This window comes from Lepisosteus platostomus, chromosome 5, assembly GCF_059453375.1.
Source record: "Lepisosteus platostomus isolate fLepPlt1 chromosome 5, fLepPlt1.hap1, whole genome shotgun sequence".
NCBI classification, from domain to species: domain Eukaryota; kingdom Metazoa; phylum Chordata; class Actinopteri; order Semionotiformes; family Lepisosteidae; genus Lepisosteus; species Lepisosteus platostomus.
This window is the reverse complement of record NC_142615.1, coordinates 35,233,061-35,260,038: the sequence shown is the minus strand read 5'-3', so window position 1 is coordinate 35,260,038 and position 26,978 is coordinate 35,233,061. Positions and strand designations below refer to the sequence as shown.

Sequence of the window (26,978 nt, the reverse complement as noted above, 5' to 3'; positions counted from 1 at the left end):
CATTCAAAGACCAAATTCCATGAGTGAACATTATTTTCTCAGAAGTTGCCAGCATTGGACTTTGCCGGTGGTATTGAATTATGTCCACAACTGTTGTAGTAGTTCCTTCTTGAAGTTCGACACGTGCAAAGCACTCGTAATATCATAGGTGTTAAAGTTCGCTGAGTCTATTCGAGTCATGGTGTGTATCCCTGCCTATCATTGGGAGACGGGTAGCTTTTTTACACTCAGATTCCAATCTTCAATGCTTTATGTGAGAGCTTACATAACTTTCATTTTCTCACATTTTCTGAACACTGTTCCAAAGGGGCACCCTGTCAATTCCGAATACTTTTCAAAAATCTGCCTGCACGTTTGATTATTGTCATTTCATTTAGAAAAAGTTCAATATTGATCATAACTAAAGAAAATAATGATCACGAACAAAAAAGGGATAAAGATGCCAGTCGATCTTAAATCACAGCTGGGTGACTCGGGCTTCTGTTCTGATATGGTTGTACCAGAAACTATAGGAGATTGGCAAAGGAGGAATTGCCAATCTCCTATAGAACATGAGTTGAATCAGGAGTGAGACATTTCGTATACTCGTGCATATGTCAACGCCTGACCTACATCGTAAAACTAACATTAAGTTGTCAGAAACATTCATTTATATACAAACAAGAGACAGACCAAGTAATAATTCTACATTAGTTCAGGTGGGTAAACCTGAACTAACAAACCTATTAATAATTCTACATTAACGTGTCCTACACTGATCAGATTAATTGAAATGGTCTGATTCATAGCCTGTGCAGTTCGTGCTAATTATACGAATAAGTACTCGGAAGAAGCCGCAGCTCAGGTATTAAAGAGATTTGAAATCGGATCGGTGGATTTAGAGTCCAGAGTACGAACCGACAGCTGACACAGGTCTTTTATAGAACCGTTTTGATTTTCTCTACTTTGTCCCCGTGATATCATTGTCCTGCTTGCAGCCAAGCCCGACACACGGTACCATCTGGTTTCTGTCGCTGGGCCTGTCGCTGGGCACTCACCCTGCGGTCTGTGTGGGTCCTAATGCCCCAGTATAATGATGGGGACACTAAACTGTAAACAGGCGCCGTCCTTCGGCTGAGATGTAAAACTGAGGTCCTGACTCTCTGTGGTCATCCAGGTGGATGCTGCACATTGGTGGTGGTGGAGGGGGAGTTCCCCTTACCTGTAAAGCGCATTGATTGTAGTGTCCAGAAAAGCGCTGTATAAGTGTAAGCAATAATTATTATTATTATTATAATTATTATGTAAAATGCAATAAAAATTAAATCAAATGTCAAATATCAAAATTAGATTCAAAATCGATTAATGTAAAAACTGATAAAGCTAATGCTTTTTTCAGGGCTATATCTGCTTTTTTTAAAGAGAAGTCTGTCGCGATTGTGAAAGTTAGAGAAGATGTACCAGCGGGTGCCTTCATATCTCCAGCTTCAGTCCTGCCTGTAGCTTTGAAAAGGTTAAAAGCCCCCGAGTGGTCTCTCTTTAGTCGAAGGAATTGCTGGAGCAGTAGGACGCAGAGCACCATCCAGCAGCTATAGACAGTGCTCGGCGAAGAGCTGATTCTGTTTTCAGCACAGGGAGTGAGAATGAGCTCAGTCTGGTTCCCAGCAGAATCCATCCTGGTTTGGTTGCTGTGCGTCTGAGGCTCTGTGGATCACAACGTGAAAAAAAAAGAAACAATTGCTCCCATTGTGTGATTTCCACGAGAGGAAGGGAAGATATCACTTTAGAAAATCAGAACTGAATATTTGGATCTGGTGCCTCAATTTTTATCAAATTATTAAATAAATAAATAATTAATAATAAATAAATTAATAATTATTAAAATATCAGATTGTGTTTCTGCAACATTTAGTGCACAGTACGCCATTTTTATCTAAAAATAAAACAACAGTCACAACGAGAGCTTTACATGCAGTCTGGGGTATATTCCCTTTTTATATTTTTGCCACTTTATATCGAAACTGTTATTCTCCCAAAAGTGCAGTAGTAGCTAGTACTTGATAAAAATGTACAATTCACCACTGGCATAAACAGATGTGTGCCGTGTCTGTCTTTGTAAGCATTTGTTTAAAAAATAAGTTCACAATACGATAAAAACACAGAAAGCACAAACTTAATAATATGATACTTAAACGATATAAAATCAATACCAAATCATAAAGCCAATTAAGTAGCTAACATTTGAAAACAGAGAACACCTTTATATCTACAAAAAATGTGACATTTGTATCTACTTTTGAATTACAAAGCAGACAGAGTAGTCTTTGAATTCAAAGATCAGATCTTGGCCAAAACAAGACAATCAGACGTGAGCTGAATTCGGAACAATAGCCTCTGCTTCGTCGTTTATTGAGCTTTTGATCAACGTCTGAGTGAAAAAGTTTCGCTGTTTTAACTCTTTGATTAAAGTACACAAAAAGCACCTTTCTTCAAGCCATCGACCTAAGGATCCACAGCTGTTTCCACTACAATCCTCCCCTCTACCAACTGAGCTATCGAAGGGATGTTAGGAGTTGCTCTCTGGCACATACTGCCAAATGTAGTGAACTGTTCCGGGTGATTTAAATCCCAGTTCGACATCAACTTTCCAACTCATTTCCTTAGTCTTGTTTACCTTGAATATAAGCCATGAACCAGGATTCTACTATATTACAACATGTTTGATGGGGCATCAATCATTCCAGGCGGGACTTGACTCCTTTTTTTCCTCGAGGGATCATATTAAACATTTCATTAGGATCGGGAGGAGGATCGCCATGAGACACAAAACAAACAGTTTATTTTTGTCTTTATTAGAAAGTAGCGTTTGTACTACATTATTAATATTTTAGTGGAAATATAGAGGTTGTAAATTTTAGAATTTATATTTGAATCGAAATGTGGTTTTGAGTTAAATATTAGCGTGTTCATGTAATTAGTTTGTGTTTGTCATTACTATATATAAATTGCCATGTTACTAGAATTTGTAGTTTACTAGTTGTGTTTTTTATGATGATTAGCCGTTTGTTGATTACAATACTGTATATAATGTATTATTCACAGGTCAGACACACTTGGACAGAAGCTCCATACTTTTTTTTATCCGACAATCCAGAACCAGAGGACATTCAGACAATCAGTGCTGCTACATGAATAATATCAGACAGAACAGCCTGGACTCAGGTCACATCTCCCCATTTTCTCCTTCCTCACAGCCACTTAGTGACAGAGAAGAGCTCCTGGTTTTCCTCTCTGTGAACTGGGCTCAGAGGTCACTGATCTGGGTGCTGTGGACTCTGTTCCAGGTCAGAAGCAAGAAGCTTCTATTAACCCTTTCCAGGACCTCCAGCCCTTCAGTATTACTTTCTTTACTGTATGTCAGCCTCCAAACATGTTTTATAAATGTTTTATAACACAAGTGAGTGTGGAATCATTAAGTAGTGACACTCTGGTCAGTATATTGATTATTAGTAGCCGATGGGCCAATGGCCGTGTCTACAATAGTGACCAGTTGACCAGTCTGTAGCTCTGTGCAGTGGGACTCAGATCACACAGAAGAAGACCTGTCTGTGTGTGATTCCACACCAGCCCTGGGAATCAGCAGCTCTCATAGGTCTCTCACAAGTGTCTCACAGTCTTATAAATTTACAATTAGATGAATTATTGTAACAGTTATACAGTTAATTTAAATAATCAGACTACCTATGGAACTGAGAGCAGGCTGGGAATAAAACCAGTATACACATTTTAACCTCCAGGATCAGGTTCTTGATCCGCCTGGCTTCTATACTCTGAAGATTCGTTTAAAACATTTAAAAGCACTTATTACAGGGACTTGTGCTCGTTCTCTACTGCTCCACACGGGTACGCTTTGTAACATTAATCTGCGAAGTTAACTATTTTTTTTCGTGTTTAATGAATTTCATTCCTTGATTTGTCGCTCTCCTTTTACAACTGTTATGATTCGCTTGTCTTCACAGCCCGGTGTGTTCTTTTTTTGGGGGGGGGGTGTTATATCTGTAAGAAAAGACCCCCGGGCTCCGGACAGGAGCCTCCTCCAGCGGAGACGCACTCTGCTCTGTCAGAAAGAGGGCTGTGACGTCACAGACACCAGCTGAGCGCCGGGATCAGAGCGCGAGACCGCGGGAGGCACGCTGAGCGCACAGAGGAGAGTTATTGATCATTTATCTATCGAAAACCAATTAATTCAACTGAAGAACCGTAGAATAAACAATTAACTTAACCGATATGTGAGTAGTGATTCTTTTTCTGTTTTTGACCCTGTTTTAAATATCTAGAAAACAGTCAATAAAGACTGTATCGATCAATTACCATAGTGCGTTTAGTGTAAAAAATGTTAAAACCGAAATTAAACAATGATTATTCATATTATTATTTAGGTAACTATCCTAGAGCTAAAAAAATATATATTCCAAGTTGATAAATGTTTGTAACAGTTTTTCCCGTGTTTATAAATCATAAGTATGGTAACCACGGCGACAGGCGCCATGTCACTGTGCGCGTCTAGGTGTCTCGCGTTCGTCACAAAGAGCGATGTGACGTCATGGGTATGTAGCGGCGAGGCTTATTAATAAGGCAGAATTAAGTGTTTCTGAGCTTTCCCAAATTAGGCCTCATTTCTCTGTTCATCTCTGTGGTGCAGCCACAGAGAAACTATTCATGCAGGCTGATTTAAGGTTCCTTTGATAAGGACAGCTCCCAAAAGGGAATGCACTTAGCTGAGCCTGGCTATCATGATCAATGGTCATCCATTGGCGCCTATCTGTCTAGGGAGTGCCAGATGGACATCTGGACTGCATTCCTAAGTGTCAGGAGTAAGTGACTCATATCTCACCTTGATCAACCAATCAGGGAATGGTAGGGCCGAGTAACCCACGGGAGTTCCTCCAGGTAAAAACAGGAAACACAGAGAGCCTGTATTAAGATTCAGGAGAATTCTGTGGAATATCCTAAAGGGAATTCAAAGGAGAATTCCAGGGCAGGATGGCCCAGGAGCAGAAGGCTCCCAAGGGCAGGACATTCTCGCAGCGCGTCTCCTGACCATCCTGAGACTCAGCCCGGACAACCACGGAACGGCCAGTGTGTCCGGGTGCCAGAACTTTCCTTTGTTCTAAGAGTCTAGAGCGGAGGTTGCCAGAGAATAACCAGAGGATCCACCCGAGGTTAGCACCAGCAGCAGGCCTCGTAAACAGGTCGGAACTGTGGACAGCTGAATCACTATTCAGAACTAGCTCTTCATCAGGAACGAACCGGTCCTCTTCCTGACTTGCTGGGACCCACAGTCATCTTTTCTCCTGTGCACAAACTTTGCTAGTTAAAGCCAACAGTGAGCATCTGCAGCGCACCGTCGCAAGCCGCACAGCACAGCCTGGCACGGAGCCAGAGAGCGCGGATTGGACAGCAACAGCCTGCAACTGTTTCTTTGTGCCCGCAGGAGATCTGAATCCCCAGAGATTGGATGAGTATTTAACTTCAATGCATTACAGCTTGAGAATTCAATTGTTATCCCAACCAGTTGATATCAATTTAATTCCTAAGAGTTATGTACTTGTTTTGAGTATCTAATGTAGAAGTTGTAACCAAGTTCACTTTACGAAACGGTCTTAATGAATGATATACTGAACGTATGTCCTCTTGATATGTGTAACACTTTGTAACTGACTGAATATATACCTTTTGTATTCTGATAACCCTCTCGATAAGATCTGTTAGGTTTACATGCATATTCTATGTATTAATAAATGTATCCTCGTTTATTAGTACCTGTGTGTGTGCGTTGTTTGAGTTATGTCGCATGGTTGGACTCTAAAGCCATCAAAAGAATCAACTTTGTGATTTACTGCTACAATTAATAATTGTCTCAGTAAATGCCCAAACCCTACAGAACTGGTGCCTTCAGGGAGCCACTACATTTACATTTTGGCTATGGCAACGTTACATATTTGGCGTCCCTGAGTGGCTATGATTACATATTTGGCGTCCCTGAACGGCTATGAATGATTACAGGTAGCAACAAATACTAATACTAGTGTATTCATACAACTTCATTCAGTACAACTGGTAGTTTTAATGCTAGTGTTCATGTGAGTATTAATGATGATAGCGCTACTGATAGTTTAGTTTTAATGTTCATATTCATGTTAATATCAATTATAATTATAGTGTTACTGTTAGAGTATTAACAGTAGTAGTAGTGTTATTTTTAATAATAGCATTACTGTTATTATAAGTAGTTTGTGACAGTGTTAGTGATAATGATAGTGTATGTCTTAGTGATAGTGTTACTGTTGTAATATGAGTGGTATTTGTGTTAATGTTAGTTATCGTGTATCTGTAGATACTGGACAGATAGCCCTCCTGCATATCAAACAGTCCGAGTGTTAGTGTCAGTTAGTGTTTACTGACCGTTGACAATGTACAACTATTTTTTAGGTTGCAAGTTAAGTCAGCGAAAGTGTTCAAAAATCCTTTTGCCCAGTTCTGAGGGCCTGTCCCCATCCTATTCCATAATGTAATTATATATAATAGAATACCTTAAAACACTGACCATTTCCTTACTAACTGCATGCGTTAAATTTGTACATCAGCACATAGCAGGGGACACATTGCCACAATGTATTATCAATGTTAAATTACAACCGTAATATCGACAACATTAATAAATGCATATATTATTGAAATTGAAAACATATCTAACACTGCATCTTTTCCAGTTATATACCAAAATGCATTGCTGATATTCGTTGGTCGCCATTTTGGTTAAATACTATCACGTTTTTCAACGAAGGAGAAATCTGCAAAAATCTCAGCAATCCTCTTTTCACAAGTAAGTATAAATAATAATAATACTATTTTAATGCATCAGGTCTTACTTAATATAAATTTAATGAAAAATAGTATGTTAATAAGCAATAAATGGCACAAAATCAACTACAACTGTGGGAATTTAAAATTTTTAAGATTATAAATTACATGTAGCACATTAGCAACACTACAGTAATGCTAATATAACAATAGTGTAAGAAAATCCTGACCAAATTCCTTTCAAATATTGATACAAGATGTGAATGATTTCAGAGTTTCAGAAGTGGGTATTGAGTCTCCTATAGAGATCAGAGATGAATTGAGGCATGTGGGAAGGTGTACAAAACCATCGGACTCCCAGTTCCACATCAAGAGGCTGAGCACAGTGGAAGAGTTCTGTACACGCAAGCGAGTCCTTGCTGCTTTTATGATATTATATTCTCTCTGTGGTGTAGAAAATATTCACTACTAGTATTCTTGGTTACAAATAGGTCATAATATGACAGCCTACATCTGATTAATATGATCCATCTCTGGCATACTTTCTTTTTTTAGTTTATAATGTATAATCTTGCTTATCTTTTAATGCCAAAATAAAGTGTTTTAAAAAAGCTCCATGTGGTCACTTTGTAATCTAAGGTTGAGCAAATACTGCAGAAAAGTGCAGTTAATATGTGAAAATGTGTCCATTCCATTGAATGGTCATGTGTAATGTGTATCTCTGATTAGTTGATTAATGAAGACCCAGTAGTAAAAATAGCTTCTAATATTATTTCTAATATAATATTATTTCCAAATAAACCAGCTTTGGAGAGTAGGTGGAAGTGATGTCAGAGTGTGTTTGCAGTGTTGTCAAGGTATAGCTTATTGATTTTTAAGATATTTTTACATTAAATGTTTACTTTGATCAAGTTTAAGTATCCACAAAATTTAGCTTATAGATACCTATGTGTTAACCACTTAATTTGCAAGGTGTAAAACTACAAACTTTTCTTTTAAAATATAAGGATTACAGTAGTACATTTGATCCTAAATATTTGAGTAAATAAATATTGAGTGGAAACTTACTTGAAAAATGTCTAAGCTCAGTGATAATTTGGTTTTTAGACTTATGACAAATTAACTGATGATGGAATTCAACTTCGCTGGCACAAGCCGGAAAGATCAATGACAAAAGAGGTGCCTGGGAGACACAAATCTTTCTAGAGCAATTTAAGGTACTCTTATTCTATCTTGTACTTTCAAACTTTGGGTACTCTTTACTTAGGACATACTTAATTGCTCAATTACTATGATGCGAGCTAAACTTAATACATTGATTAAGCTTTGAGCTTAGTAAACCTTAATGGTTCTTTTTTGAGATTATATTCAAGAAGAGATTAATCATCATTTATCTGAGCACTAATAGTCTAAAATTTTCTCCTAGCTGTGGTGCTGAAGTCCCATCCAACAGCAACAGAAAAAGAAATAAAGGAGCACACAATGCATATGCAAGGCAGGGGGCCTAGAAGTCTGGACACTGAAGATGATAAAATGCTGGTTCTAACTGTTAGGACAATTACACAAGGCTTTTCAAATGGTGAACAGCAAAAATCATCTTAACTTCACATTGTAATATTTTTTTCTTTAAGATATAGAACTTGTAAATTTTGAAACTTATATTTGAATCGAAGTGTGTTTTTGAGTTAAATATTAGCGTGTTCATGTAATTAGTTTGTGTTTGTCTTTATATATATATATTGCCATTGTAATGTTGCCATAGCCAAAATGTAATGTAGTGGCTCTCTGAAGGCACCAGTTCTGTAGGGTTTGGGCATTTACTGAGACAATTATTAATTGTAGCAGTAAATCACAAAGTTGATTCTTTTGATGGCTTTAGAGTCCAACCATGCGACATAACTCAAACAACGCACACACACAGGTACTAATACACGAGGATACATTTATTAATACATAGAATATGCATGTAAACCTAACAGATCTTATCGAGAGGGTTATCAGAATACAAAAGGTATATATTCAGTCAGTTACAAAAAGTTACATATATCAAGAGGACATACGTTCAGTATATCATTCATTAAGAATGCTGTACAGTCATTTTTTTCGTAAATGAACTTGGTTACAACTTCTACATTAGATACTCAAAACAAGTACATAACTCTTAGGAATTAAATTGATATCAACTGGTTGGGATAACAATTGAATTCTCGAGCAGTAATGCAGTGAAGTTGAATACTCATCCAATCTCTGGGGATTCAGATCTCCTGCGGGCTCAAAGAAACAGTTGCAGGCTGTTGCTGTCCAATCCGCGCTCTCTGGCTGTGTGCCAGGCTGTGCTGTGCGGCTTGCGACGGTGCGCTGCAGATGCTCACTGACCAGCTAGTTAGTGTTGGCTTTAACTAGCAAAGTTTGCACACAGGAGAAAAGATGACTGTGGGTCCCAGCAAGTCAGGAAGAGGACCGGTTCGTTCCTGATGAAGAGCTAGTTCTGAATAGTGATTCAGCTGTCCACAGTTCCGACCTGTTCACGAGGCCTGCTGCTGGTGCTAACCTCGGGTGGATCCTCTGGTTACTCTCTGGCAACCTCCGCTCTAGACTCTTAGAACAAAGGAAAGTTCTGGCATTCGGACACACTGGCCGTTCCGTGGTTGTCCGGGCTGAGTCTCAGGAGGTGCGCTGCGAGAATGTCCTGGCCTTGGGAGCCTTCTGCTCCTGGGCCGTCCTGCCCTGGAATTCTCCTTTGAATTCCCTTTAGAACAGTCCACAGAATTCTCCTGAATCTTACTGAATCTCCCAGGCTCTCTGTGTTGCCTGTTTTTACCTGGAGGAACTTCAGCTCATTCTTTGGCTGAAAGTTCCATGGGCATCAGAGTCCCACGTGGGTTACTCGGCCCTACCAGTCCCTGATTGGTTGATCAAGGTGAGATATGAGTCACTTACTCATGACACTTAGGAATGTAGTCCAGATGTCCATCTGGCACTCCCTAGACAGATAGGCGCCAATGGATGCCCATTGATCATGATAGCCAGGCTTAGCTAAGTGCATCCCCCTTTGGGAGCTGTCCTTATCAAATCAGCCTGCATGATGCTGCACCACAGAGATGAACAGAGAGATGAGGCCTAATTTGGGAAAGCTCAGAAACACTTAATTCTGCCTTATTAATAAGCCTCGCCGCTACACCATGTCACTAGTATTTGTAGCTGAAGTTTACAAGTTGTGTTTTTTTATGATGATTAGCCATATGTTGATTACAATATTGTATATAATGTATAATTTGAACTACATATTTCTCAGGTGTGAATGATTGTAAATTTTCAGAATACATTTCTAAACCAAATCATTGGCTTGATTTACTAGTTTCTACACCTGTAAAACCTATCTTTGATGCATAATAGATCTTTAACCATATATCTATAATAGTCCTCTACAGTTATCCGTATAATAGAACTCCAACCATTTAAGTATAATGAACATATAATCATAGACGTATAATTGACGTATAACAATAGACGTATATTAGAATTTCATTCTAGACCAATTATAGACCACATTTATACATCTAAGGTATATGTTTAAAAAACATATATTATACATCTTTTGCCCCCTGGGAAAATGGGAGAATTCTGCCGGCGCCGTAGCTGAGTTGGTTTAAGTACCTGTCTCGTTAACTGGAGATCCTGGCTCCACATCCCAGCTGTACCTTTCTTCCTGTATTTTTGTGCCGAAACTACCATTTTGGACAGCCGCATAGGGCTTGATTTAGTTTAATGCATGAATGCATTTCCATTCTGCAACAACTTGTTTTTCAAGAAATTCATACAGCTTGTGAAAAATGAAATTTAATTCTTGGCTATCAGAGCCGTAGGAATATTGCCGACTGGCAAGAAAATGCAAGCAATGTTTATTTTTTTACCGGAAAGGTGCGAATGGAGCAACCCTCTCTCATCAGTCTCTGTGGCGCAATCGGTGAGTGCGTTCGGCTGTTAACTGAAAGGTTGGTGATTCAAGCCCACCCAGGGACGAGCTTCTTATTATTGTCAATGTAAACACTGTCTCCGCTAAAGCCGAAACCTTAACCTTCTTTATATTTGCCGAAAATGCAAGTCTTTTGCCCGTGTCCAACAACAACACTTGAGACCGGGGAAGTCCAATAGTGATCAACACCGCAACTCCCCAGACAACCATATTCACCCATGGAAAAGTATCTTTGAAGGGCCAGCGGGAGACATCATTTATACTCCTGTTGAGTCTTCTGCTAAAATAGTTTCGAAATACAACGTGGATTTGTTTGAGAATTTGACAAGCATTGTTACGTTAGCACTGTGAAGTTGGATGTTGATATTCTGATATATTTACCTTCATTTTAACATAAATATAAACATAAATGCTGTACAATCTATGCTGTACAGTCAAGCACAGGTATATTTTGAGTCTCGTGCTGATCGTCCTGTGGATCCAAAAGAAATTTTTAAAGCTGATAAATTTCCAATTGTAATTTGCATCTACATACAACGTCCCTGGAAAAGAGATTTTATTAGTTGCGTGCAATCGGTATCTTTTACTTTATGTATGGTAGTGGAAATAGTTTTGAAAACGTTTTCTAAAGAAGATTGTATTGCCAGGACCTGCCTTTAGCGCTCAGTAGCGATTACGCTGTTGATAAAGATGGAGAAGAAATGTAAGATGAGTTGATGATCTAAGCTAAAATAGCCCTAACACGCCTCCTGTAACAGTGTTTGTATTCATAGCAAGTAATATTCTTTTTCAAACCCGAACGTTCCTTTTGCATTAAGTGTTATGTAACCATTAGCGGTTTCGGGAGCTTCTGAAGAGCGCACTTTTCCAAACTGAAGCCTATAAGAACATTATTCAACATGCACCATGGCCCAGAATCGTGCATCGGGACAAAGATTAACATCCATTGAAAGTACTCCCAAATAAAAGATTTGACCGAAAAATTGAAAGAGTAGGCAAGTATTAAAACAACGCCATAACTTCTCGACTTCCAGTCGCTTTCCTGGTTCAGGCTATGTAAAATAACATAATCAGTGGAGTCATGCCGAGGTTGTGAGTTCAAGCCTCACCTGGAGCAGCCTGGTTTTCTGTCTTGACAGGTAAACAGTGTTTTGTGTTATTTGCTAAATGGAGAGAGGATTCTGTGTTAATTGTGCTCCTCCTGGGAGAGGTCAAGATGAGAAGTTCACGAGGCTGGTGGTAAATATCCTGTCCAGGAATATCGGGGCTGTAGGGGGTCAGATCTATAGATGTAGTAAACACATTAGTGGAGACGGTGTGTCTGCTCTCTGTGAGAGAGCCGGGCAGAAAGAATAATCTGTGGTCTGGGAAGAAGAGACCCTCGTTGGAAGAGCGGCGCTCCTCACAGGAGAGAATGAAAAAAATATTTTTCAGGGACGCTGATTGTTCTCTTTGGGGGAATTAAAAGCACTTGTGGCCAGTGAACTTGTGGCGCAACGGTAGCGCGTCTGACTCCAGATCAGTAGGTTGTGTGTTCAAATCACGTCGAGGTTAGCAGGTGTTAGCAGGTACTGTGCTGTGCCGAACCTGGAAACTACACCACGCAGTTGGGTTTTATCTGTACACCACTTAGGTAATCTGAATGAAATAACAGAGCAGTACAGAACACCCAGTCAGGAGCTTATGCAGCGAATAATCTTTAATACGACAAGAGAAAAGGCACCCTGCACAAAAAGCCTGATTTAAATCACACAACCCCGGTAGAAGTCGAATCGACAATCTTATAAACCGAAATCAGACGCGTTATCCATTAAACCACTAGCCCGTCATGTAAGTGAATTGCACCATGGTGAGTTCTGCGCCGCTACTAGTAATACCCCACCCCCATCTTAAATTTCTAAGTGAGAAACGTATTTTCTACATTTTTGTCAGTTTTAAAACTAGGAGTATACGGCACTCTGCACAGTGTACGAAGTAAATTACTTTCGCAGTAATTAATTAATTTATTATATTTATTAATAAAATAATAAAATAAATTTACTTCGTACACTATGCAGAGTGCCGTATACTCCTAGTTGCGGCACACACGATATATACAGTAAAAAGCCTCAGGCACTGCGTTAGATGTGTTTTTGACGTTATATATGCGTTTATTAATGTCGTCGATTTTACGGTTGCAATTCGACTTTGATTATACTGTAACGCTTACGGCCGACAAGCACTGTGTGTAAGAGCCGGCGTACCAGAGCAGGTGACGTCACCGCCCTTCCCTGTGATAGCAGGACCACAGCTACTGGGCTGTAGAGAGATCTCTCTTTAGCTCACGGGGCTGGGTCGCTGCAGAGAGACGCGGAAGTCCCGGGTTCGAGCCTCCAGTCGGGATGAGGCCGACCAGATGCGGCAAGGGCGCCCGCCTGAGCCCCCGTTGCGTTACAATACGTCGCGGCGACGTATATATACGTATAGCCGTATTTTGGCCGTGAATATAGGTATATTCGACGAATCACTGCCCACTGGGAACAGGTTTATTCCATGCTGAAAAGAGAAGAGAGAAAACATAACGTTTCAGCTGTGAAACCTTCTTCAGGTTTGTTTTCTCTCTTCTCTTTTCAGCATGCAATAAACCTACAGTATTACTTGTTCCTTTGCAGATACGAATGCTGACGTAGCTACATACCTGAATATATTAAACGTTTCATCTATATGATCAACATAATGTTCTCCTGAATAACTACTCGAAAGAAGCCGCAGCTCAGGTGTTCGAGAGATTTGAAATCGGATCGGTGGATTTAGAGTCCAGACTGCGAACCGACAGCTGACACATGTCTTTTACAGAACCGTTTTGATTTTCTCTACTTTGTCCCCGTAACGTCATTGTCCTGCTCGCAGCCGAGCCCGACACACGGTACTGTCTGGTTTCTGTCGCTGGGCGATCTGTGTGGGTTCTAATGCCCCAGCATTATGACGGGGACACTGGACTGTAAACAGGTGCCGTCCTTTGGCTGAGACGTAAAACCGAGGTCCTGACTCTGTAGTCATTAAAAATCCCGTCTCTCGAAAGAGTAGGGTAGTAGTGTAACCCCGGCATCCTGGCCAAATTTCCCATTGACCCTACCAGTCATGGCTTCCTAATAATCCCCATCTCTGAACTGGCTTCATCACTCTGCTCTCCTCCCCACTAATAGCTGATGTGTGGTGAGCGTTCTAGCGCACTATGGCTGCCGTTGCATCATCCAGGTGGGGCTGCACATTGGTGGAGGGGAGTCCCCATTACCTGTAAAGCGCTTTGAGTGGAGTGTCCAGAAAAGCGCTATATACGTTTAATATTATTATTATTATGTAAAATGCAATAAAAATATCATGTTTGATAAATGTAAAAACTGATAAAGCTAATGCTTTTTTCAGGGCTATATCTACTTTAAAAAAAAAAAGAGAAGTCTGTCGCGATTGTGAAATTTGGAGAACATGCACCAGTGGGTGCCTTCACATCTCCAGCTTCAGTCTCGCCTGTAGCTGCAAGAAGGTTAAAAGCGCACAAGTGATCTGTCTTTGGTCAAAGGAATTGCTGGAGCAGTAGGACGCAGAGCAATATCTAGCAGCTGTAGACGATGTTCGGGGAAGAGATAATTCTGTTTTCAGCACAGGGAGTGAGAATGAGCTCAGTCCGGCTCCCAGCAGAATCCATCCTGGTTTGGTTATTGTTGACTGTGCGTCTGAGGCTCTTTGGATCGCACGTGAAAAAAAAAACAATTGTTCACATCGTGTGACTTCCACGAGAGGAAGGGAAGATATCATTTTTAAAAATATCAGGACTAAAGATTTGGATCTGGGGCCTCATACTTATCAAATTATTAAAATAATAGTTATTTAAATATCAGATTGTGTTTCTGCAACATTTTGTGCACAGTACGCCATCTTTATCTAAAAATAAAACAGTCACAACGAGGCCTTTACACGCAGTCTGGGGTATTTTTCCCTTTTATATTTTTGCCACTTTATATCGAACCTGTTATACTCCCAGAAGTGCACAGTAGATTGTACTTAATAAAAATGTACAATTCACCACTGGTATAAACAGATGTGTGCCGTGTCTGCCTTTGTAATCATTTGTTTAAAAAATAAGGTCACAATACGATAAAAACACAGAAAGCACAAACTTAATAATACATCGATACAAGATACAAAAGTAGCTATCCTTTGAAAACAGAGAAAACCTTTATATCTACAAAAAACTTGACATTTGTATGTATTTTTGAATTACAAAGCAGACAGAGTAGTCCCTTAATTCAAAGACCAGATCTTGGCCAAAACAAGACAATCAGACGTGAGCTGACTTCAGAACAGGAGCCTTTGCTTCGTCATTTATTGAGCTTTTGATCAACGTCTGAATGAAACAGATTCGCTATTTTGACTATTTGATTCAAGTACCTTCCTTCGAGACGGAGTCAAACCAGAAATCTAAGGATTCCCAGCTGTTTCCACTACAGTCCTCCACTCTACCAGCTGAGCTTTCGAAGGAATGTCAGGTGCTGCTCTCTGTCACATACTGCCCAATGTTGTGCAATGTTCCGGATGATTTAAATCACAGATCGACATCGTTTCCAACTTGTTTCCTTAGTCTTTTTTACCTTGAATTTAACCCACGAACCAGGATTCTACTGTATAAACTTCCAGGGATATTACAAAATGTTTGATGAGGCATCAATCATTCCAGGCGGAAATGGACTCATTTTTTTTCTCGGGGGATCATATTAAACATTTCATTTGGATCGAGTAGAGGATCACCATGAGGAACAAAACTAAGTTTCATTATGTGTTTATTAGAAGCTTTATCACAGCTAATGCATGTAAAGCCTTTAGTATGCGACAGTGAGAGTTCAGTTATGCCTGGGAGTGAAGAGAACTGAAATTTAGTAAATTCATATTTAAATAGATTGCAAATCTTCTAAGTGTTCTGTCACTGCAAAATTACAGGAGTCTACCAGCTGCCAGACGTGCTTGTTTTGGGACTATTTCCATTAAGTATCACATTAGTAGTTGTGTGTCCTTACTGGTATCTTTTAAGCTGTGAGGGACATTCGGTTATATACAAACGAGACAGAGACACAGTAATAATCCTATTTTACAGTGTCCTGCATTTTAATTTACTGATCAGATAAATTGAAATGTTCTGATTCAGAACTCCTGCAGTTCATACTAATTAGAACTCAACAATGCTCTTGAGTCCTGAGGACTGGGCTGGGCTCTGACTTTGTTCAGCATGACTTGTTCTTGCATTTGAGCTCAGAGCTGGAGATGATCTCCATATTCTACCGCACTAACTAGTCCGAAACATAGTACACAGTACACACTTTTTAAGTGAAGTCAGGTTGTTAAAAAATTAAACCAATGCCCTGTCACAGAATCGTACCCCGGTCTCCCGCGCAACAAGCGGGGGTAGTCAGCTCTGTACTAACGAGGAGCGCTTGTCCGCAGCTCAGCGTGAGCTCTGTTTACTGTCAGCAGACATTTCCTCATTTCAAAAGACGTTTTCACCTGCTCTCAGCTTTTTATAGACGGTCATAAACGCTCAAGAAGTAATTAATTTCAGTTTGAAGCCTGTTTCTGTTGTCTCCGCTCTTGATGAAGAAAAGCCGTGCGTGTGAGACTCCCTCTCTGAAGACGTTTGTCGTCACCCTGCAAGAGAGAAGATCCATCAATCACCGAGGCAACCACTGAGACAATTAACATTAAACACGTGGAATGAGAGATGTTTTCTACCTAGGGATTTTATCGTTTATACTCTAACTTCTTTGTCAGAAGTGGAATTTGAACAAACGCCTCAAGGAGAAACTGCAACCTGAATGCAACGCCTTAGACCACCAACCATCCTGCCTGGGGCTTTTATATGGAATTATATTTTATTTCTTTCTACTTGTTGAAAAGAAAAAAGTGAAATCATGTAATTAGGGAAATGTCTTTTGTTCATAGGGAAAACTAGTACGAGCAAATGTAAAGTTTAGAGCAGCGCTCAATAAAAACGATCAGAAACCGAAAGCGCCTCTTATGCGGATCAATATATTCCGATACCGCTGGTTCTGCAGAAGAAATAAGAATAGCCGAACTCCAAGCACTGTGTTGCCCTTACGGCTACTCTGGCTGCAGCTGCTGTAAGACCTAGTCAGCGGGCACAGAAAGTTGTAGGAGGTCAGACTGGTTGGCACTGTCTAAATAACAGTGTGCGAATTTAAGCTTATGTATTACTATATACAATGTAATACATGCTCTAAAAGCGTTAATCCTGCACTGGCTGCTATTTGAAACGCCTTCATCAAAGACGCGAATTAGAGATTTATGCAGCTGGCTTTTATGCTTCACAATACATTGCAATCAGGAAAATAAACCAATTAGAATAATGCAAAACAACGTCTGTTCTTAAAAATGATAGCTGTTTTACACTGACGTCGCTCTTTATGAGATAATCCAGAAGACAACTGCACCCTAGCAGATCAAAATATTACACAAAGGCTGTAAAGCACACTCTGAATCGATCTGAAAATTTGATTTCCGCGAACCGTCTAGGCTCCAACAGGGAACTTGGCGCTTCTCCTGCAAAGCATTTACTTTACTGGCGCTTTTAACACACCGTTTTATTTAGCTCGTCAGGATGGCTGAGTGGTCTAAGGCGCCAAATTTAAGAACTATTGTCTTTCCTTGCTTGGGTGTCCCGGTCCTCTGAATAGACGGGTGGGTTCATATCCCACTCCTTACAGCTACTATCTTGCATGTTTCCCGACTGTTGTGCTCGCTAACACGGAAAAAATGGAGAAACCAGTTTGCGGGCACATGATAGTCAGGGAAATGCTTCGTGAACTCTTCAACGTGATCAGCAGAAAGTCAAATAGGCTTCGAATTCTGCCTTAAGAACTGTTTGGGCTGCCTTTAATCTGGAAAGATTTACTGCAAGGTATACATTCAAATGTGAAAGACCGCAATAAAAAAAAAAACAGAAGAAGATTTAATAAAACATTGTTTTCCTTGCAGTTTCTCCTGTATTTCACTAAATGTGGCATTGTAAAATCAACCTGTAGCCCTACGGAATGCAGTCACTCTCCCAGTGACAGCGTCAGGAGCCGAGACGATTACAGTATATCAGAGCTCGAACAGAGTTCGAAAATCTAGGCAAAGTGATTCATAGAACATTTGTATTAAATTTTCCTATGTGCCTGGCCTTACTGAAGTATTTGTAGCTGTATTTCAGCTTCTGTCTATTTCTATACTTTACAGTAGATAGTGTTTAGCCAGAGAAGAGAGATACAAGCGCTATACCCCCACAGTAACCGTCGATTCCAATAACCTTAACTAAAGCAGGAAGATCAGTTTCTGCTCGACACAGCTGTTTTCTGAACTGCAAATCTCCAATACAGGCTGAAGGCGCTGTGTGTCCAGGCTGAGCGGTTATATGAGAAAAGACTCAGCGAGCAGCAGGTGCGGCTCATTACTCTGCGCTCCCCGTGCGGAATGCGCGCGTCCTCCCTCCTTTATTACCTTCATACACTCCTCTCAAACCACAGCAAACTCGGTTAACATTTACTGGGTCTTTCTTTCCGAGATCACAGGCAGAAACAATAAACACGCGAAAAACAGGAAGGTATTCCTGATCGTAGGCGAAGATGCGCAAAAATAAATCTCCTAAAATCCAATAAAGTCCTGTCACGTCCAGGTACTATTCTGATGTATCTGAATAGTTATGGCAATGTTGTTACAAAAAAGAGACAAATGAACTTTTTTATTTCATTCGAGCTGTAAATTTGAAAATGTTTTATTTTCAATTATCTAAATAATACAAAACACAATCACTCATCGTAAGCGTCTGACCATTGATATTCCGGAATTATAAGCCCGTACACAGGCATTGCGAAATCACACGCTCACAAGCAATTCAACGAATATGATCCCAGTGGGCATTGATTCGTCGAATATACGTATATTTACGGCGAAATTACGGCTATACGTATATATACGTCGCCTCGACGTATAATCAACGTCGAATTGCAACCGTAAAATCGACGACATGAATAAACGCATATATAACGTCGAAAACACATCTAACACAGTGCCTGAGGCTTTTTACAGTATGTATCGTGTGTGCCGCAACTAGGAGTATACGGCACTCTGCACAGTGCACGAAGTAAATTATTTTCGCAGTAATTCATTTATTATATTTACTATATTTATTATACACGTGTAAATGAATTACTGCGAAAATAATTTACTTCGTGCACTGTGCAGAGTGCCGTATACTCCTAGTTGCGGCACACACGATACATACTGTAAAAAGCCTCAGGCACTGTGTTAGATGTGTTTTCGACGTTATATATGCGTTTATTCATGTCGTCGATTTTACGGTTGCAATTCGACGTTGATTATACGTCGAGGCGACGTATATATACGTATAGCCGTAATTTCGCCGTAAATATACGTATATTCGACGAATCAATGCCCACAGCTTGGCATACAAGGGTTTTGCTGAGGGGGTCTTGCCACCTGCCTGAAAAAAAACAGTAAAATGTTTGAGTGCCTATAGAGTTTCTATTTTTATTTTCTTGACAAAAGTTGATACCATTTCCTGGACACCCCGTCCCCCATCAGTGCGCGGTGCCCGGGGAAAAATCTGTAGGGGGGCGTCTGAAATTCTGAGGGGGGAGTGATATTTCGGTTGAAACGGAGCTGTACGGTGCACTTACCCAAATGAAATCTCGCAGCTATGCCATTGATTAGTGCTTCATGATAGAAGATAACGACTAGCAATCTGGTATTTGCGATGAAGTTCAGTTTCACATTTTTCGTCACACGGTTTGTATTGCCTGGAGCGAAAAGTACCATAAGCGTTCATTTTTGCAGCTACATGGACGTTCTGAATCGTTAAGAAAAAAATGTTTTAAAACCAACAGAAAGCACAGACTGCTATAACTAGTCCTAGTTATATAACGATTTTAAGTATAATGATATAATGATTTAACGACACTGATATGTGCAGTTCCTGGACGGATAGCCCTCCTGCCCATCAAACAGACTGAGTGACTGTTCGTGTCATTTAGTGTTGTCTGACCATTGACAAAGTACAACTATTTTTTTAGGGCGCAAATTAAGTTAGGTAAATCTTTTTGCCCAAAACTGAAGGGGCGACATTCCCCCCTCCCCCCGTGATGCCAGGCCTGTCCCCATCCTATTCCATAATGTCATTATATATAATACCGTACAACAGTGACCGATCCTTACTAACTACATGCGTTAAAATTGCACATCAGCTCATAGCAGGGGGCACATAGCCGCGATGTATTATCAATGTTAAATTTCAACCATAATATCGACAACATTAATAAACGCATACGTTGAGAAAATATCGAACCCAGCATATTTTCCGGTTATATACCACAATGCATTGCTAGTATTCGTTGGTCACCATTTTGGACACGTTTTTCAAATGTAGAAGTATATCTGCAAATATCTCAGCAATCCTCTTTTGACGAGTAAGTATGAACAATAATAAAACTATCTGAATACATACAGATCTTTCTTAATATTATTTTGATTAAAATAGTACGTGAATAAGCAAAAAAATGGCACATAAAATAGTGTGAATGGGGAAGATGACACAAAATCGTTTTGCCGTTTCTCTTATTCTTATTCTATGTTGTACTTTCAAACTTTGGGTAATTAGGACAGACTTTATTGCTCAACTGCTATGATGCAAGCCAAATTTTATACATTTATTTCAGCTTTGAGCTTAGTAAACCGTTCATTTTTTAGATTATACTAAAGAAGATATTAATCATCATTTATTTGGGAAGTAATATTATATAATTTTCTCCTAGCTGCGGTGCTGAAGTCCCACCCTACATCAACAGAAAAAGAAATAAAGGAGCACGCAATGTGTTACTTGAAGAATGCATATGCAAGGCAGGGGGCCAGGAGATCTGGACTCTGAAAATAATAGGTTTTTGGTTCTAACTGTTAGGACAATTAGACAGGGTTTGCAAATAGTGGACAAAAATCGTCTTAACTTCCATTGTAATATTTTTTTTCTTGGAAATATAGAAGTTGTACATTTTAAAATGTATATTTGAATCAAAATGTGGTTTTGAGTTAGTGTGTTAATGTAATTGGTTTGTGTTTGTCATTACTATACTGTATATTGCCATGTTACCAGAATTTGTAGCTGAAGTTTAAGACTAGTTGTGTTTTTTATGATTATTGCCCATATGTTGATTGTTGATTGATTGTATACAATGTATAATTTGAAATACGTATGTTTCAGGTGTGAATGTGTATTTTCAGAATAAATTTCTAAACCTAATCATTGGCTTGGTTTACTTGTTTCTACACCTATAAAATCTATCTTTGATGTATAATAGACCTCTAATGTTATCGGTATAATAGACCTCTAACCATATACGTATAATAGACGTCTAAAGTTATCCGTATAATAGACCTCTAACCATATACGTATAATAGACGTCTAAAGTTATACGTATAATAGACCTCTAACCATATACGTATAATAGACGTCTAAAGTTATACGTATAATAGACCTCTAACCATATACGTATAATAGACGTCTAAAGTTATACGTATAATAGACCTCTAACCATATACGTATAATAGACGTCTAAAGTTATCCGTATAATAGACCTCTAAAGTTATCCGGAACTCCAACCATATATGTATAATAGTCCTCTAAATTTATCCGTATAATAGAACTCCAACCATTTATGTATAATGAACGTCTAAACATAGACGTTTAATCGACGTATAACTTTAGACGTATATTAGAATTTCATTCTAGACGAATTGTAGACCACATTTAGACGTCTAAGTTATACGTTTAATAGACGTATATTATACGTCTTTTGCCCACTGGGAAGCGCTAAGAAAGCTGAAAAACGCAGAAGTCATAAACCCGATGTTAATTTAGATACACATTTTCTAAGGCAGCCTTCATTACAAGACACTCTATTTCTCGAAAGCGTGTAATGTGAAAAGAGAAAAACGAAAATATATGGATGACAATATTTAAAAGCTGAAGATTTTACTTTTGAGAAACTGTCATTTTATGTATCTAGACACTTTTCAACCACTGCTTTTAGAACTTTGCTGTGCTTCCTGAATCATTTTCAGTGTTATAAACTGGGTGTGGAAGTAGCGATCAGTTTGTAGAGCAGTTGATAGACTGGAGCTGTTCAGACTACTCTTTTTATTCCTCAAATGCTTCCATCATTTTTCTTTCAGGCTAGAACGCGAGTGTGTACATGTGTTTGGTTTTCGTTTCACTGATTCTCATTGAAGATTTGTGAATTAACAAGGAAAGAATCAGTTGCCTCGGAAAGCAGAAGGTTTGGTTCTCAACGATCTTGAAGACACGCCCATGTAGAGCAGCGTGTGATGATTCGTACTATAAAAGACCAAGTGCTCAAAGTGACGTCTGCATTTGCCGTTGAAACTTTTCATCTCGGGCGCACTTTTAGAAAGCAAAGATGGAGCAGTTGTGTTGAATCACACTATGACAGCTGTTAGCAGAGTGGCGCAGCGGAAGCGTGCTGGGCCCATAACCCAGAGGTCGATGGATCGAAACCATCCTCTGCTATGTATTTTTCATGCACGATCGATAAGCACACCATCAGTTTAATGAAGTGCATTAAAACTGATTTTTCTCTCGTGTGTATGCAAGCTTCACACTTACGGTACTCTTTCATCTTTACCAATAGCAGATGCCCAAATGTATCTTTGGTTGTTCTGCGATCCTTCATAGTTTCCTCAATTCCTTTAAATGAACATCCATATCAAAGCAATTATATATATATATTACAATTAAGGTACATATTAAAAATATCAACGCACATTTGTATAATGCTCATTTAATGATTGTCAAGGATTGTCAAGTTCTACAACAAATCTGTGTTCTAATTTTAAAATATTTTTGCTAAGGATACAACGGGTGTATAAATGAATTCTCCCAACAGCCAGTTAAAGAAAAATTCCACACGTGAAGATGGTTTTCTTGGACATTGACTTAGGTACTTAATTGTTTACTTGTTGTAGTTGCACACAAGTAAAACACGAAGATTTCCTGCAACATTCAAGAGGGTTTGCAAAGAAATCCCTTCAATTTTTAGCGGAGATTATGTTTACATCATCACAATCTGAACCGCGTCCCTGAGTGCGTTTGACCCACCAGCCCTTTGTTTAACAGCTGCACAGGGACACATTCCCGTTGCTTTTCACAAATCACTGGCATTTTTTTGCAGCATTTCTTCTGTCCTGAGAAGCAAGATTTGTATTTTATCTTTCAGAAGTTGTATGAATTTCTTGAAGTTCAGAAACAACTTGTTCCAGAAAAGAAATAGGTGTCTCTTGCTGTGTGTGCTCTTATCTGTCCATCTCTCTCTCCTCTTCTCTCTGGCAGTCTGTGTAGAGTATCTGAAGGGGATGTAACACCACTTGGAAAAGAAGAAACATTCTCAGGAAAAATTCTCAGGAAAATTCTCAGGCAGAATAAAAAATCATTATTCTCTTCTCAGTCAGATTCACAGCTCAGACTCACACTCAGACAGGATCTCAACTCTGTTCTGCTCTCTATCCTCACAATCCAGAACCAGAAGATATTCAGACAATCAGTGCTGCTACATGAACAATATCAGACAGAACAGCCTGGACTCAAGTCACATCTCCCCCTTTTATCCTTCCTCCCAGCCCTCTTAGAGACATAAAAGAGCTCCTGGTTCTCCTCTCTGTGAACTGGGCTCACGGGTCACTGATCTGGCAGTTGTGGGCTCTGTTCCAGGTTGAAAGCAAGAAGGTTCTATTAACGCTTTCCAGGACTTCCAGCCCTTCAGTATTACTTTCTTTACTGTATGTCAGCCTCCCAAAATGTTTATAAATGTTTTATAACACACATGAGTGTGGAATTATCTTATTATTTATATATAGTATTTATGTCATAAACACCAGTAGTGACAATATGATCAGTATATTGATTATTTGTAGCCGATTGTCCGATGGTCGTGTCTACAATAGTGACCATTTGACCAGTCTGTAGCTCTGGGCAGTGGGATTCAGATCACACAGAAGACCTGTCTGTGTGTGATTCCACACCAGCCGTGGGATTCAGCTACTCTCACAAATGTCTCACAGACTGTCTTATAAATTTACAATTAGATTAAGTCATGTAACAGTTTTCAGATTATTTAAATAATCAGACAGCAGTTTTGGCAGTGGATACATCTCCACATGGGGGAAAGGGACAGTAAAATAGTAAGGAAAATACAAAAGAAGAAACTGAAATATATGCGCTCACTGTAAAGTACGAAGAGGTGGTCAGACAAGCAAAACAGCTTTGCGGATAATGTGAAGTGACATTGTTTTGTGTCAATCAGCTCACGGATTCAGCTTCATGTGCCTTAAGCTGTGCATGCCTTCATGAAGACTCTCTTTAAGATGATTGCACCTTTCATTGTCAAATCGCCTTCTTTGGATACAAAAGTTGCACCAATACTAAGAGAAAGGATGAGGAATGGCTTTTATCAAGCGATTGCAGTGTTTGTTTGACTGAGGATCCTTGTGTGCTGAACTGGCCTCTGGAGAAGTGTAGTGCAGTAAAACAGAAGGTTTGTGTCACTCAAGATTGTTACAGAACAGAACAATACAATTACAATACTTTTGTGAGAGTAAATATTACTGGTGCATCACAGTTCTTATAATGGTGAAAACAGGAGCACCTTCTCTACATTTTTGACTGAAGTATTTAAACGGAAAGAAATACTATCACTATGCAATTCATAAATGCAATTGAGCTCCTATAAAAGTTCTAGTCTGATGAAACAATGTATAGAATTAGGTGACAATATCGGAATTCATTCAAATGCACAAGATTAATTTTCAGCAACAAAAAAAGTGCTCAGAAATATTTTACAAGAATGAAACCTTACATTCACCTAAATAAACATTCACCCTCTACATTAGCAGAGAACAGTAGGACAGAAGGTTAGTGTCACTGGACACTGCATCAGAGAGGCCGATCTCTTCTCCCTCATTATGCAGGCTTACCCACTCATGATGAACTGTCCTCCAGCGATAACCCGCATGCCATCATCAACTCAGACATGACGTTCATGTACATATTATACCTTAATATGGCACTGCGTTACAATAATTTGATCAAAACAACTGGTGAATAAATAATAATCAAATATTTTTTTCCTTTCTTTTAGTAGCTAAAGACCAAAAAAGAAGCATTTATTCTTTTCCTCTCCTACCAGCCCTTACAAGTCACCCAGTTTTTAGTTTAGAGCTGGATTAAAGCTCCAGTCTCTTTGAGGGTTGAGTTGGAATCCCACAGCTGCCAAATATCTCCAACTATCTCAGTGTTAAGAAGCAAAAAAACTCACATTTGCTGTAGAAGGAACAGGAGAATTCGTGCCATTCAGCCTTATAGCGTGATGTCATTTTCTCATTCTCGTTTTTAGATGCTTGTGATCGAATCTATGATCATTATGAGTGTGGTCACCCTCCATAAAGGTAGCACAGATACAACGTGCCACGTTTTCAGAGAATCACATTAATTACAGGTCAGAAGAAGGCGACAAAGTGTCCGCTAGGCAGTTCAGCGATTTCAATGGTGTTCTCTGTTGTTTAGGTCCAGAATGACACCCGTTACAACCAGGAAACACACAGTGTCAGGCATCAAAAAGACTTCCCAAAACCCTGATCCTCTCCTTGATCCGGTGATGGCATCCAGACATTTCCTGCAACACAGCCAGGATACGGTCTTCAACAACACGAGTGAAAAGCTAATTCCCAACCTTTGCAATCCTTTGCAAAGAAGGACCGCATGTGCTCAGTGTTAAATGCACTGTTCATTATTAATAATAATAATAATCTTTACATTATATAGCACTTTTAAAGGTGGCTTTTCAAAGCACTTTACAGAATGACAACAATAAAGTTAAAAAAATACACAAGATAAGCAGGATGAGAATACACAGTTAGAGGAGACAATAGATGGTGGTATTAAATACAGTAGGAACAGAGGGGTAAAGAATAGTGCATTAAAAGCTCTTCTAAAGAAGAGAGTTTTGAGTCTGGATTTGAAGGAGTTTAGAGAAGGTGACTGATATCCTTGGGGATAAAGATCCAGAGCTTTGGGGCAAAACAGGAGAAGGCCCTGTCACCCATAGAGTGTAGTCCAGATGGATTTGGGGACAGATAGGAAAACACAATTAGAAGAGCGAAGGTTGTGAGGTGGGGAGTAGGGCGATAACCCAGACAGGTACTGAGGTGCCAAGCCATGGAGAGCCTTATAGCTGAGCTTGAGGATTTTGAAGTTGACAGGAAGCCAGTGCAAGGACTCCAGGACAGGAGTGATGTGATCACAGTCCAGTGCTAATTTCTTTCTTGTGGCTGCTGGTTCATTTTCAACTGTGGACTCTTAAGAAGTCCTGTATTTGACTTGATCAACACCAATCCCTAGAGGATTTCGAAAGGTTCAATAAAAATGATACATGACTCTGGTGGGACTCGAACCCACAACCTTTGAATGACTTCATTCTATCAAGGCCTAGAAGTCCAACGCGCTCTCCATTGCGCCACAGAGCCAGCTGTATGAAAAAGTGTTTTGCCCCCTTCCTGATTTCTTATTTTTTTGCATGTTTGTCACACTGAAAGTTTCAGATCATCAAACAAATTGAAATATTAGACAAAGATAACACAAGTAAACACAAAATGCAGTTTTTAAATGAAGGTTTTTATTATTAAGGGAAAAATTAAACCTACATGGCCCTGTCTGAAAAAGTGATTGAGATTTATCAGTCTGGAAAAGTTTATAAAGCCATTTCTAAAGACCAAAATTACCCCAAGAGCACAGCGAAGACTCATCCAAGAGGTCACAAAAAACCCCACAACAACATCCAAAGAACTGCAGGCTTCACTTGCCTCAGTTAAGGTCAGTGTTCATGACTCCACCATAAGAAAGAGACTGGGCAAAAATGGCCTGCATGGCAGAATTCCAAGACGAAAACCACTGATGAGCCAGAAAACATCTTGATGACCCCCAAGACTTTTGGGAAAATACTCTGTGGACTGACGAGACAAAAGTTGAGCTTTTTGGAAGGTGTGTGTCCCA

General features: G+C 39.5%; 2 non-coding genes across 2 annotated transcripts; one reads left to right on the top strand and one right to left on the bottom strand.

Annotated features, from left to right (window-relative positions):
• The first annotated feature begins 22,373 nt into the window (after positions 1-22,373).
• On the top strand, positions 22,374-22,445 carry trnam-cau (transfer RNA methionine (anticodon CAU)). Its single transcript has one exon. It is a non-coding gene; the product is annotated as a tRNA-Met (tRNA).
• A 3,914-nt stretch (positions 22,446-26,359) lies between these two features.
• Positions 26,360-26,452, bottom strand: trnar-ucu (transfer RNA arginine (anticodon UCU)). Its single transcript has 2 exons — positions 26,416-26,452; positions 26,360-26,395 (listed from the first exon to the last, which is right to left on the bottom strand). It is a non-coding gene; the product is annotated as a tRNA-Arg (tRNA).
• Positions 26,453-26,978: the final 526 nt, after the last annotated feature.